Here is a 15,639-nt window from a genome sequence, read left to right on the forward strand (position 1 = left end):
CCGGAAGTATACATCTGAGGTGAGCACTCCCACAATTTTCTTTGATGATTTGGTGGTCTGTGATGATCTGTTCGACAGGTTGCTATGGTCTACTCTCTTGCGCCATTGTTATGAGTTCTGACTGTTTGCATTGCTCAGATGATGCAGGACAACAATAATGGCAGATTGAGGAAGAAACGGACAAAGAAAAAGGGCAACTGGTTCACTGCTATTTTAAAATCCAAAGTGGCAGATGGAAATTTGAGCTTGAGGAAGAGCACTGATGGCTGACATGGCTCACGTACATGACCAATATAATGTAGCCAAGTGGTCCTCTATTTTGTCACCAACCTTGACCTTATTGCATGTCAGAAAAAACTTAGACCCTGGATTTGATCTCCTCAATTCTTGCCCATAATCCCACAATTGATTAAATTGAGCTGCCTCATCCCCATGGATAATTGTTAGTGCGTCTTTTCTTGCCCTTCCTAGCTTCCACCTATCTGGACACATGTTGTATTCCCTTTGCACTTTGTTAGCAAAAGTTTGCAGATCCATCTTCATGTTGTCCCTGAATTCATCAAGGAATTTCTGAGTGAGAAAGGGAGCTGTCAATGTCTTCAGCTTCCAGACTGACTCACATGTATGCTTTCCTTCATAAGCTTTAACAACAAAAGCCCCAGTCGTGCTATTCTTTGATGCTTTAATCATCCATGGACACCCTTCCTCGCAACAAGCATTCACCCTTATTTTTTCATTCCTTGTTTTGTTAATTTTCTTTCTATTCCTTACACTGTATGAATTCAAAGCTGCTCTAAATTCATTCACATCTGAGAATTCCATGCCCACTTTGAATATAGGATTGTCCATATCAACTTGAGGATTAAATGTTCCAAACTTGTACTTCAGCTTCTCCTGTCGTTCCCTCCTTAAATTCAAATCTGCATCCTCCAGAGCGTCATCATCCTCTAAGTCTTGAACTTGTACTGCTTCATTGTTGTCATTCACCTCTGTATCCACATTATCCCTGAAAAGGTCATCATCTCCTTCTTCAACTTCAAAGTCACTGTCCACAAAATCAGAATCATCACTGTCTTCCGCTTCTTCTTCTTGGCAAAAATCCTTGTAGAAATTAACAAAATCATCTTCCACTGACTTGCTTGTGCCTTCTCCTGCGGAAACATCTCTTGTGATATTGTTGTTTTGACAGATTATAGGCGGCACTTGTTGTCCTCTATTAACGATCGCATCCTCCCTTAGTTTCTTGAGGAAATCTGAGTGATCAATCATCAGACAAAGTGTCTTATGGTTATCCGCAGCTTTTATCATTTGTACCATATCTGCATCTGACTTAATAAGAACTAAACCCTCACTAATATCCTTCCCTGGAAGGCACCAATAAACATGCAGCTTCTCCTCAATTGCATACCCCAATTGCTTGAGTATATCTTCAATCCACAGCAGAGACCAAGTGTCCTTGTTGCAGTAGTCAATATATGATACAGTTTTTTAGAAAACAGGCCTCAGGGCCCGACTTTAAATTAATAAAGCCACACGGTAACAAGGTTTAGGTACAAACTGCTGGGCATTACAGCTTAGCCAGCACGAAGTTCACATAGCAACAAGAACATAAAGCAATATAAGATCTCGGCAGCAGTGGCGGTGAAGTCCTCGCCCCTGACCCTCCCGAGGGACGGCCTACTTCTTCACACCGCCGGTGGAGGCTTCAACTGCACGTACAGCTCCCTTAGCTCGCGCGCCATCCAGCTTAGCCCCTCCTTTTCTCTTGCCTTGGCTTTTAGGCTCCACAGCTGCAAGAAAATAATGGTTTTGTAAATAATGTCAGCTGGGTTAGAAATAGTTTTCTTCTCAATCGCAAGCTTGTTGCGCACATTCCAAAGGGCCCAAGACTGGGCTAAAAAGAGCACCCAAAGAAGCCTCCTAGGATAACCAGCAAAACCAGAGAGGATGGCATGGAACTGAGCAAAATTGGTCGGACACCAGTTGCACCCGAGCAGCTGGCGTAAGACGGACCAGGAAAACGTCGCCAAGGAGCAGGCGAAGAAGATGTGGCTAGCATCCTCCGGAGCACCACACAAGGCACAGAGGCCATTGGAGGGACCGTGTCTGGTGAGAATCTGTTGGCCCGACGGCAGCTTGTCAATGGCCAATTGCCACGAGAAGATCTTAATTTTTAGCGGGAGCCTGGCTTCCCACATGTCTTTGGAATGAGCAACTGTCGCACCCTTTGAAAGCTGAGCGTACATCGATTTAACTGTGAACGAGCCGTGTTGATCCAGGTGCCAAGAAACCCTGTCTTGACCGGTGTCAAGATGCACGGATGTTAGCGAGTGCTTGCAGCTCCCCCATTGGCGAGCTCCATCCGGATCCAGGGATCGGCGGAAGCGGACCTGCAGGGAATGGTGTTGCAGGGCCTCCGCCACCGAGATGTCTTGATTGTCGCAGATGGCGAAGAGCGTGGGGAAGGAATCCATGATGGGCCCCCGCCCAATCCACCAATCTTTCCAAAAGTTGGTGCAGAAAGGTCCACACAGAGGGAGTCATCCGAGGCGATCGGGGGAGGCAGCTTAGCGGACTTGATGATTTGTGCCACCAACGGGAAGATATTGCCTGTGGGAGTCAGATTGGACCCATACTGACTGCGAGCTGAGGCGGGAATCTGGGGGCTGAGGACCTTGTCGTTGGGCGGGAGGCAGGCTGATGGTGAGACCGGGGAAGAACCCAAGGGCACGGACTTGCGGGGGCCTTGCCCTCCCGCAGGGGCAGAAGCCGAACCGCGAGAGTCCTTGCGGATGTGATGTCCCCGCCGCCCGTCCCAGCGTTCCTCATCCGTCTCCTCGTAGTCCTCGTCCTTGTCATCAGTACCTTCTCCAGGGGGGAACTTCGGAGGCTCGTGCGGCGGTGAGTCTTGTGTAGTCTCCTCATCACGGACGACTTGGATATTGTAGCCTTGCATGTTGACGAAGAGGATGATGTGGTCAGGCAGCCGGTCTCCTTTGCGGCAGCCGAAGGACATTCGCACAGGCGCGTCAAGGTTGGCCAACGTGGCAGCGTCCACTCCAATGGGGCGCCCCACCTCACGGGTAGAGAGGAGGAGGCGATCAGCATGACGGAACGGAGGTGGCACGCCCAGCAACTTGACCCACACTTCTTCCAGAGTTTCGGCCGCAAGGGGATCGCCAAGAGGGACCGTGACAATGGCCTTGAGTTTGGTGCAGGGCAAGGTAAGGCCGCCCCCGCGGATAGCAATGCGAAGGCTCTCCTTTGAAGGGAAGATCAGCGAGAAGTCTGTTGGGCCGATTTGGCGCACCTGCCAGTCCCAATTCTCATCCACCAGGTCTTTGAACTCGTCTTCGACTTGCTCCGCAGACAGTTGCCCTCCCCCGAGGATAACTGTAGCGGAGTTGGAGGCTGGTTTCTGCAGGTCTTCGTCGGGAACTTCGAGGCAGCAGAAGCCTGGGCGCCCGCCACCATAGCCTGCCCAGAAGGGAGCGAGCGCCGTGGAGACCACCGCGCACATGGCGGATAAGTGTCCCACCTTCTTACAGTTTACGCAGAAAGCTTCATCCACACAGGCGGCCTGGACGTGGCCCTGCTTGCCGCAGTTGTAACAGGTGATGTGAGCAGCATCTTGACTGGACGCCCCAGCAGCCCCAGGGCCGGAGACCAACCCCGAGCTAGGGGCCGACGCCTCCCCAGGCGTACCATGGGACTGACGAGGCTGCCGTCTGCCCGCGTTCCGCCCGGAGTCACGGCCACGAGGTGGCGGCGGAGGGGGAGGGGGCGCACGAGACTCCTGTCGTGACCGTTCCCCCTCGGAACGCCAGGACGAGGAGCTCGCACGCTCCGCCTCGCGGTCACGCAGACGCTGCTGCCGGCGTTGTTCATCCTGCTCCCTATCGAGCTTCTGGCGTAGATCTTGTTCGCGGGTGCGGGAGAAGCCCTTGTTGAACTCTTCGTAGGGGCGTTTGCCGTGGTGGTTCCTGTCCCTCTCCATGGGCACAAGGAGAGGAACGCGGATGCCGGAGACGGGGTCGAGATGGGTGGACAAAAGCTTGGCGGCGGCGCGGTTACGGCGGACGTCGGAGGCAGAGGCAGGAAAACCCAAGAATGGATCTAGGGTTTGGGGAGGGAGCCAGAGCCACCTAAATACCGGCGGCTGAGGGGTAGATCCGTCCCGCCGCGGAACCCTAGCGACTCCCAACCGAGCATCTTCAGAAGAGGCGACGTGGCACCCATCCAACGGGTCCGACCCAGGGGCAACTGCGGGAACAGGCCCGGCCGCACCTTGGGCCGGCCCAGACAGACCGACCGACCCCTGACCAGGCCGCAGCTGGGCCGCAGCGGCCCCAGCCACCCCATGGGCCGGCCCAAAAGGCCCAGTGGCGCCCAGCACCAACGAGTCCTGGGTGGGGGCAAACCCTAGCGGCGGCGGCGTCCCTGTCGCCTCCGGCCGCCGTAGGGCCGGTGGAAGCTCCAGCACCAGCGCTCCAATACGGACCCGCCCAGCACCGGAACACGCAGGGCCAGCAGCAGAGGGATCCCTTCCGACAGACACCAGGCCAGGAAGCGGAGGGAAGTGAAGCGACGATTCGAGCGGCGGTGGTGGTGGGGGCGGCGTCGGCACCGGCGAGGGGCTCCTCTCCCGCGAGGAGCCAAGGGCGCACCCCGGCGGCGTGCCACCTTCCAGATCTGGACAGAACCGCCCGAGGTTCGCCGGAAATGAGAGCGGTGGCCGCGCCGCGACGACTGGATCCCAGATCTCCTCCTCCGAGGAAAACTCCTCCGAGCCTGCGTCCTCGGCGACGACGGCGGCGAGAGGCGAGAAACGGTTGCCTTTCCGCACCGGAGTGGCGCGCAGGGCCTGACGCCCCCCAGGGCGGCGGGCGGCACCGCGGCGGCGGCGTTCCGGGGGGACGAGCTCCCAGTCGCCCCCCGCGTCGCCCGAGCAGAAGCGCGCTGTCAGACACATGGCCTTTCAATATATGATACAGTAGGTGATGCATATTGCAAACGTTCCCCAATGCCGCAGAAAAAACCATTATGTTTCATTTCCACTGTGAAGAGATGATCGGCACCTCCTACTCAGCATAAGATGGCAACAATTAGTATCGGTAAGCAATCAATGAAGTGTGAATGGTCACAACATATCTGGTACTGTAATATTCAATGAACTGTGCCACACTGAAAATTCAGTTGATAGTGCAACACTGAAATTCAGTTTCAAAAAATAGGACAGTCATCTGAGTCAATATATTACAGCTGTGCTGGACTCATGCAGTAACAACACACTACTTTTATGCATGTCATTGCTTCCAAAGATCGATAGTACCTTGGTCTGTTGATGAGAAAGAATTGGTACCTGTTATTCTGGGACTGAACAACAAGACACTAGCTACAAACTTGATGGAATCAAATGCGTGATAACTATACGCATGAAAATGTGCAGCCCATCACGTGGCTATAGCATGGGCACTACCTCATTACAGCTAGTTCTACACTCACATCCTAAACTCGATCAACATAGGTTTCTGCTCATGCCTGATGGTGCTACCCAGCTAGTCTGAAAAGAAATCGCTTCCTTTATTCAGTGTTGTATATACTACTACCAGATTGGCTTACATGCCATATGACTATATATGCCGCGGCCGTCAGCAATCATTTGCTGCTGCAAGGCTAATCTATTCAAGTTTGCGTTTCTCTCCGGCACAACACGACATGTGTTATCAGAACATGGTGCCTGAAGATTAGATTTGAGACGTTTTCTTTTACAGATGACTTCTTCTCTATCTAATCCACTACGGTAGGGGATCGGACGCAGATGCTTTTGCTAGAAAAAAGAGTAAAATCATTGCAACGTACCTACGTCACAAGAAGACCAATTACATCTGAGATTGAGACCTAATTCGCTGGTGATCGTTAACCCCTAAACCATACGTAAACCCTGAACAGAGGAAAACAAAGCGTAAAAAGTAGAGTACCGTAGTCAGGCGCCTCCTTCTAGTCGAACGGCCGGAGCTGCGTGTCAGGAGGCATCGAGTGTTGGCGGCGACGGCGTTCTCCTCGTGGATGACCCGAGTCGCACTGGAACCGCTTGGTTGAGTCGTTCTCGGAAGGAGACGATCACGAGCGGTAATCTTGGTCTAATCGGGAGCCCCACACCTCTCTAATTTACAATTACAAGAACTCAGGGGGGCTATGGGTAAAATGAAGATGTGCAGGGCACGTGCCATTTGCCTACGTGGATGCCACATGTTAACAGGACAGCCAAAACGACCTAAACTACACGGAGAGATCAAGTTTATGTACCCGGATGCCCCAAGTTGCAAGTTCGTGTATGAAAATGCACGTAAAAGACAAGTTTGTGTATCCCGGGTGTTATTAACTCTTACTTTAATCATAGATGACGCCGGGGTCTTCTTTAATCAGGGAGGCTGACGTCCTCCGGCTTCTTTTAGCGTCATCCTCTTCTTTATCGTCACGGCTTCGTTTAAAGCTACCTTGCTTAGCTCATCCTTGTCCTCTAGCTCTGGAGAGAATCTTTGACCAGTCTTGCCGATGTGCTACAGTGCACTTCTTACCGGTAGCCCGGTATCTTCTTTATCCGGCTCCGGTATACCCCTCCTGGGGATACCGGCTTAGCTTTACTTAGCCAAACTCTTAACTTCGTGCTACGGTATAAACATTAAACCGGTATCTTGATGGCTCAAACCATCCGGTTTGGCATGCCTTTGGCATACCGGGGCTCATCCCCCCAACATCTTCACTAATAGGTTTAAACTACATTATGCAAGAGCTTAAACATGATCTACTTGAGAGCTCAAAACAATTGCCAAGTATCAAATTATTCAAGACAATATACCAATTACCACATGGAGCATTTTCTGTTTCCAACCAAATAGCAATGAACGAAGCGGTTTTCAACCTTCGCCATGAACATTAAAAGTAAAGCTAAGAACACCAGTGTTCATATGAAACAGCGGAGCGTGTCTTTCTCCCACACAAAGAATGCTAGGATCCGAATTTATTCAAACAAAAACAAAAATAAAAGCATACAGACGCTCCAAGTAAAGTACATAAGATGTGACGGAATAAAAAGATAGTTTCACTAGAGGTGACCTGATAAGTTGTCGATGAAGAAGGGGATGCCTTGTGCATCCCCAAGCTTAGATGCTTGGTTCTTCTTGAAATATGCAGGGATGAACCACGGGGGCTTCCCCAAGCTTAGACTTTTCACTCTTCTTGATCATATTATATCATCCTCCTCTCTTGACCCTTGAAAACTTCCTCCACACCAAACTCAAAACAAACTCATTAGAGGGTTAGTGCATAATCAAAAATTCACATGTTCGTAGAGGACACAATCATTCCTAACACTTCTGGACATTACCCAAAGCTACTGAAAGTTAATGGAGCAAAGAAATCCACTCAACACAGTAAAAGAGGCAATGTGAAATAAAAGGCAGAATCTGTCAAAACAGAACAGTCCGTAAAGACGAATTTTTCAGAGGCACTTAACATGCTCAGATGAAGAAGCTCAAATTGAATGAAAGTTGCGTACATATCTGAGGATCACTCATGACTTTTCGCAGATTTTTCTCAGTTTCCTACAGAGAGTTCTACTCAAATTCGTGACAGCTAGAAATCTGTTTCTGCGCAGAAATCCAAATCTAGTATCAACCTTACTATCAAAGACTTTACTTGGCACAACAATGCCATAAAATAAAGATAAGGAGAGGTTGCTACAGTAGTAACAACTTCCAAGACAAAAAATATAAAACAAAAATTGCAGAAATAAAATAATGGGTTGTCTCCCATAAGCGCTTTTCTTTAACACCTTTCAGCTAGGCGCAGAAAGTGTGACTCAAGTAACATCAAGAGATGAAGCATCAACATCGTAATTTGTTCTAATAATAGAATCAAAAGGTAACTTCATTATCTTTCTAGGGAAGTGTTCCATACCTTTCTTAAGATGGAATTGATACTTAATATTTCCTTCCTTCATATCAATAATAGCACCAACAGTTCGAAGAAAGGGTCTTCCCAAAATAATAGGGCAAGATGCATTGCATTCAATATCCAAGACAACAAAATGAACGGGGACAAGGTTATGGTTAACTGTAATGTGAACATTATCAATCCTCCCCAAAGGTTTCTTTATAGAATTATCAGCGAGATTAACATCCAAATAACAATTTTTCAATGGTGGCAAGTCAAGCATATCATAGAGTTTCTTAGGCATAACGGAAATACTTGCACCAAGATCACATAAAGCATTACAATCAAAATCATTGACCCTCATTTTAATGATGGGCTCCCAACCATCTTCCAACTTCCTAGGAATAGAAGTTTCAAGTTTTAATTTCTCTTCTCTAGCTTTAATGAGAGCATTTGTAATATGTTTTGTAAAGACCAAATTTATAGCACTAGCATTAGGACTTCTAGAAAGTTTTTGCAAGAACTTAATAACTTCAGAGATATGACAATTATCAGTATCTAAACCATTATGATCTAAAGCAATGGGATCGATGTCCCCAATATTCTGAAAAATTTCAGCACTTTTATCACAAACAGTTTCAGCAGTTTCAGGCAATTTTGCACGCTTTGTACTAGGAGTAGAAACATTGCCAACACCAATTATTTTACCATTGATAGTAGGAGGTTTAGCAACATGTTAAGCATCATCATTACTAGTGGTGGTAATAGTCCAAACTTTAGCTACATTATTCTCTTTAGCTAGTTTTTCTTCTCTTTCCCACCTTGCATGCAATTCAGCCATCAATCTAATACTGTCATTAATTCGAACTTGGATAGAGTTTGCTGTAGCAAATGACTTAATATCTTTATCTTCATTAGGCATAACTTTCAATTTTAAAAGATCAACATCAGCAGCAAGACTATCAACCTTAGAAGCAAGAATATCAATTTTACCAAGCTTTTCCTCAACAGATTTGTTAAAAGCAGTTTGTGTACTAATGAATTATTTAAGCGTGACTTCAAGACCAGAGGGTACACTTCTAGTATTGTTGTAAGAATTACCATAAGAATTACCATAACCATTACCATTATTAGAAGGATATGGCCTATAGTTGTTACCAAAATTATTCCTATAAGCATTGTTGTTGAAATTACTATTTTTAATGAAGTTCACATCAACATGCTCTTCTTGAGCAACCAATGAAGCTAAACGAACATTATTAGGATCAACATTAGATCTACCATTAACAAGCATAGACATAATAACATCGATCTTATCACTCAAGGAGGAGGTTTCTTCAACAGAATTTACCTTCTTACCTTGTGGAGTCCTTTCAGTGTGCCATTCAGAGTAGTTGATCATCATATCATCAAGAACCTTTGTTGCGGCACCCAAAGTGATGGACATAAAAGTACCTCCAGCAGCTGAATCCAATAGGTTCCTCGAAGAAAAATTTAATCCTGCATAGAAGGTTTGGATGATCATCCAAGTAGTCAGTCCATGGGTAGGGCAATTCTTTACCAAAGATTTCATTCTTTCCCATGCTTGGGCAACATGTTCATTATCCAATTGCTTAAAATTCATAATGCTACTTCTCAAAGATATAATTTTAGCAGGAGGATAATGATACGTCTCCAACGTATCTATAATTTCTTATGTTCCATGCTAGTTTTATGACAATACCTACATGTTTTATTCATACTTTATATCGTTTTGATGCATTTTCCGGCACTAACCTATTAACGAGATGCCGAAGCGCCAGTTCCTGTTTTCTGCTGTTTTTGGTTTCAGAAATCCTACAAAGGAAATATTCTCGGAATTGGACGAAATTAATGCCCACGATCTTATATTTCACGGAAGCTTCCAGAGAGCCAGAGAGGGACCAAAGGGGAGCCCTGGGGGGCCCACCCCACATGGCGGCGCGGCCAAGGGGGGGCGCCATCCTATGGGGGGGCCACCCCCTGGCTCCTCCGAGGCAGCCCTTCCGCCTATATATTCTCTCCGACTTGAAAACCCTAAAAACATAAGCCACGTTACGAGAAAAGTTCCAGAGCCGCCGCCATCGTGAAGCCAAGATTCGGGGGACAGAAGTCTCTGTTCCGGCACGCCGCCGGGACGGGGAAGTGCCCCCGGAAGGCATCTCCATCGACACCACCGCCATCTTCATCGCCGCCGTCGTCTCCTATGATGAGGAGGGAGTAGTTCCCCCCGAGGCTAAGGGCTGTACCGGTAGCTATGTGGTTCATCTCTCTCTCCCATGGTGTGATCTTTATGTTATCATGAGCTTTGTATCACTATTAATCTATGTGCTACTCTAGTGATGTTATTAAAGTAGTCTATTCCTCCTCCATGATGTAATGTTGACACTCGTGTGCATCATGTAGTACTTGGCGTAGGTTATGATTGTAATCTCTTGTAGATTATGAAGTTAACTATTACTATGATAGTATTGATGCGATCTATTCCCCCTTTCATAGCTATTGTTGACAGTGTGTATGCTATGTTAGTACTCGGTCTAAATTGCAACGGTCTATTATGCTCTATAGGTTACTTAAATATGAACTCCAAATGTTGTGGAGCTTGTTAACTCCGGCTTGAGGGAGCTCTTGTAACCCTACACAATGAATGGTGTTTGTTATCCAACAAGAGAGTGTATGTAGCACAAGTGAGAAGTTATTTGTTATGTGATCAATGTTGAGAGTGTCCACTAGTGAAAGTATGATCCCTAGGCCTTGTTTCCAAATACTGCAAACATCGCTTGTTTATCGTTTCTATCGCATCTTTACTTCCTGCAATATTACCACCATCTATACCACCTGTGTTTTACTATCTCTTCGCCGAACTAGTGCACCTATACATCTGACAAGTGTATTAGGTGTGTTGGGGACACAAGAGACTTCTTGTATCGTAATTGCAGGGTTGCTTGAGAGGGGTATCTTTGACCTCTACCTCCCTGAGTTCGATAAACCTTGGGTGATTCACTTAAGGGAAACTTGCTGATGTTCTACAAACCTCTGCTCTTGGAGGCCCAACACTGTCTACAGGAAAAGAAGCGTGCGTAGACATCAAGCTATTTTCTGGCGGCGTTACCGGGGAGGTAAGGTAAAAGGTATTCACATCCTCCGACTACTAAGCTATTTCCTAGCACTGTTGCCGGTGTGTGAGTGCTCGAAGCTATTTCCTTTAGATCCTGCAATTGCATCTTTTTGTTTCTTGTTTTTATTTTCACTAGTTAGGCTTAATGGAAAACAACAACAAAATTAGAGATCTTTATGAACTTTATATTGAATTAGGACATGATGTGTTTGAAGAGAGAATTAAAAAACCCATGGAACTTTGTTTGCAAAATAGTTGTAGCAATGTTATTAGCATGAACTCTTTGAATACTATTATTGCTAATGCTATGGAAGAATTTAAGCTTGGGGAAGCTGGTTGTGATATTTTTAGTCCCCCAAGTTTTGAGGAGAAAATTTTCTTTGATGATACTTTGCCTCCCATTTATGATGATTACAATGATAGTGGTATTTTGGTGCCGCTTACTATGGAGGATAAAGTTTATTATGATTACAATATGCCTCCTATATATGATGATTATGGTGATGAGAATAATAATGATAGCTATTTTATTGAATTTGCTCCCACTACAATTAATAGTAATGACTATGCTTATGTGAAGAGTAATAATTTTATGCATGTAGCTCATGATAAGAATGTTTTATGTGATAGTTATATTGTTGAGTTTGTTCATGATGCTACTGAAAGTTATTATGAGAGAGGGAAACATGGTTATATGCATCTTAATAATATTAAGTTTCCCCTCTTTATGTTGAGAATCTTGAAGTTGCGCTTGTTTTGCCTTTTTATGCTTGTTGCATTATGCTTACATGACTTGTTTATTTACAAGATTCCTTTTTATAGGAAGTGGGTTAGACTTAAATTTGTTTCATACTTGCTTGTTGATGCTCTCTTTGCTTCAACTCTCATCCTTATGTGAGCATCATTAAAATTACTGAGCCCATCTTAATGGCTATAAAGAAAGCACTTCTTGGGAGATAACACATGTTTTTATTTTGCTATTGTTTTGTTGTGTCTTGGAAGTTGTTACTACTGTAGCAACCTCTCCTTATCTTTATTTTATTGCATTGTTGTGCCAAGTAAAGTCTTTGATAGTAAGGTTGATACTAGATTTGGATTGCTGCGCAGAAAAAGATTTCTTGCTGTCACGAATTTGAGTAGAACTCTCTCTAGGTAACTCAGAAAAATCTGCCAATTTTCGTGTGTGATCCTCAGATATGTACGCAAATTTCATTCAATTTGAGCTTTTTCATCTGAGCAAGTTAAGTGCCTCTAAAAATTCGTCTTTACGGACTGTTCTGTTTTGACAGATTCTGCCTTTTATTTCGCATTGCCTCTTTTGCTATGTTGAATGGATTTCTTTGTTCCATTAACTTTCAGTAGCTTTGGGCAATGTCCAGAAGTGTTGAGAATGATTGTGTCACCTCTGAATATGTGAATTTTTGATTATGCACTAACCCTCTAATGAGTTTGTTTTGAGTTTGGTGTGGAGGACGTTTTCAAGGATCAAGAGAGGAGGATGATATAATATGATCAAGAAGAGTGAAAAGTCTAAGCTTGGGGATGCCCGCGTGGTTCATCCCTGCATATTTCAAGAAGACTCAAGCATCTAAGCTTGGGGATTCCCAAGGCATCCCCTTCTTCATCAACAACTTATCAGGTCACCTCTAGTGAAACTATATTTTTATTCCGTCACATCTTATGTGCTTTACTTGGAGCGTTTGTATGTTTTTATTTTTGTTATTGTTTGAATAACTTCGGATCCTAGCAATCCATGTGTGGGAGAGAGACACGCTCCGCTTTTTCATATGAACACTGGTGTTCTTAGCTTTACTTTTAATGTTCATGGCGAAGGTTGAAACTACTTCGTTCATTATTATTTGGTTGGAAACAGAAAATGCTTCATGTGGTAATTGGTATATTGTCTTGAATAATTTGATACTTGGAAATTTTTGTGCTCAAATAGATCATGTTTAAGCTCTTGCATCATGTACTTTGCACCTATTAATGAAGAACTACCTTAGAGCTTGTTGAAATTTGGTTTGCATGATTGGTCTCTCTAATGTCTAGATATTTTCTGGTGAAGTGTTTGAACAACAAGGAAGACAGTGTAGAGTCTTATAATGCTTGCAATATGTTCTTATGTAAGATTTGCTGTACCGGTTTATACTTGAGTTTGCTTCAAACAACCTTGCTAGCCTAAGCCTTGTATTGAGAGGGATTACTTCTCGTGCATCCAAATCCTTGAGCCAAAAACTATGCCATTTGTGTCCACCATACTTACCTACTACATGGTATTTCTCTCGCCATTCCAAAGTAAATTACTTGAGTGCTACCTTTAAAATTCTATTCTTTGTCTTTGCAATATATAGCTCATGGGAAAATAGCCTTAAAAACTATTGTGGTAAAGAATATGTAGCTTATGTATCTTATTTCTTATAAGTTGCTCGTTGAGCGGTAACCATGTTTCTGGGGACGCCACCAACTATTAAACCTTTGTTGAATATCATGTGAGTTGCTATGCATGTTCGTCTTGTCTGAAGTAAGGGTGATTTATCATGATCAAATGGTTTGAGTATGCATATTGTTAGAGAAGAACATTGGGCCGCCAACTAAAGCCATGAATGATGGTGGAAGTTTCAGTTTGGACATTAATCCTCAATCTGTTATGAGAATATTACCTGTTGTTGAATGCTTATGCATTAAAGAGGAGTCCATTATCTGTTGTCTATGTTGTCCCGGTATGGATGTCTAAGTTGAGAATAATCAAAAGCAAGAAACCCAATGCGAACTTTCTCCTTAGACCTTTGTACGAGCGGCATAGAGGTACCCCTTTGTGACACTTGGTTGAAACATATGTTATGCAATGATAATCCATGTAAATCCAAGCTAATTAGGACAAGGTGCGAGCACTATTGGTAATCTATGCATGAGGCTTGCAACTTATAAGATGTCTTATACATAACACATATGATTTATTACTACCATTGACAAAATTGTTTCTATGTTTTCAAAATAAAAGCTCTAGCACAAAAATAGTAATCCATGCTTCCCTCTGCGAAGGGCCTTTCTTTTACTTTATGTTGAGTCAGTTTACCTACTTCCTTCCATCTTAGAAGCAAACACTTGTGTCAACTGTGCACTGATTCTTACATACTTGCTTATTTGCACTTATTATATTACTTTGTGTTGACAATTATCCATGAGATATGCATGTTGAAAGTTGAAAGCAACTGCTGAAACTTAAATCTTCCTCTGTGTTGCTTCAAAGCTTTCTACTAAGAATTTATTGCTTTATGAGTTAACTCTTATGCAAGACTTATCGATGCTTGTCTTGAAAGTACTATTCATGAAAAGTCTTTGCTATATGATTCAGTTGTTTAATCATTGTCTTTACCATTGCTTCGAATCACTTCATTCATCTCATATGCTTTGCAATAGTATGTTCAAAATTATGTAAGTAGCATGTCACTTCAGAAAATATTGTTGTTATCGTTTACCTACTCGAGGGCGAGTAGGAAGTAAGCTTGGGGATGCTTGATACGTCTCCAACGTATCTATAATTTCTTATGTTCCATGCTAGTTTTATGACAATACCTACATGTTTTATTCATACTTTATATCGTTTTATTCTCCGCACCTTGTTTCCAAATACTGCAAACATCGCTTGTTTACTGTTTTACTGCATCTTTACTTCGTGCAATATTACCACCATCTATACCACCTGTGTTTTACTATCTCTTCGCCGAACTAGTGCACCTATACATCTGACAAGTGTATTAGGTGTGTTGGGGACACAAGAGACTTCTTGTATCGTAATTGCAGGGTTGCTTGAGAGGGATATCTTTGACCTCTACCTCCCTGAGTTCGATAAACCTTGGGTGATTCACTTAAGGGAAACTTGCTGTTGTTCTACAAACCTCTACTCTTGGAGGCCCAACACCGTCTACAGGAATAGAAGCGTGCGTAGACATCAGATAATATCTACCAATGAAAGCATCTTTACATTTAGTCCATGAATCAATACTATTCTTAGGCAAAGATAGCAACCAATCTTTAGCTCTTCCTCTTAAGGAGAATTTCAGTTTTATAATGTCCCCATCTACATCCTTATACTTTTGCATTTCACAAAGTTCAACAAAATTATTAAGATGGGCAGCAGCATCATCAAAACTAACACCAGAAAATTGCTCTCTCTCATAACAAGATTTAGTAAAGTAGGTTTAATTTCATAAAATTCTGCTGCAGTAGCAGGTGGAGCAATAGGAGTGCATATAAAATCATTATTATTGGTGCTAGTGAAATCACACAACTTAGTGTTCTCAGGAGTATTAATTTTAACGGTAATAAAAATAAGTAAAGCAAACTAAATTAAGTAAAGTAAAACAAGTAACTAATTTTTTTGTGTTTTTGATATAAAGAAAGCAAACAAGACAGAAAACAAAATAAAGTAAAGTAAAGCAAGACAATAAACAAAGTAAATAGATTGGGTGTGAGAGACTCCCCTTGCAGCGTGTCTTGATCTCCCCGACAACGGCGCCAGAAAAAGAGCTTGATAACGCGTGAAGCACACGTCCGTTGGGGAC

The sequence above is a fragment of the Lolium rigidum genome, chromosome 5 (assembly GCF_022539505.1).
Source record: "Lolium rigidum isolate FL_2022 chromosome 5, APGP_CSIRO_Lrig_0.1, whole genome shotgun sequence".
In the NCBI taxonomy this organism is placed as follows: Eukaryota; Viridiplantae; Streptophyta; class Magnoliopsida; order Poales; family Poaceae; genus Lolium; species Lolium rigidum.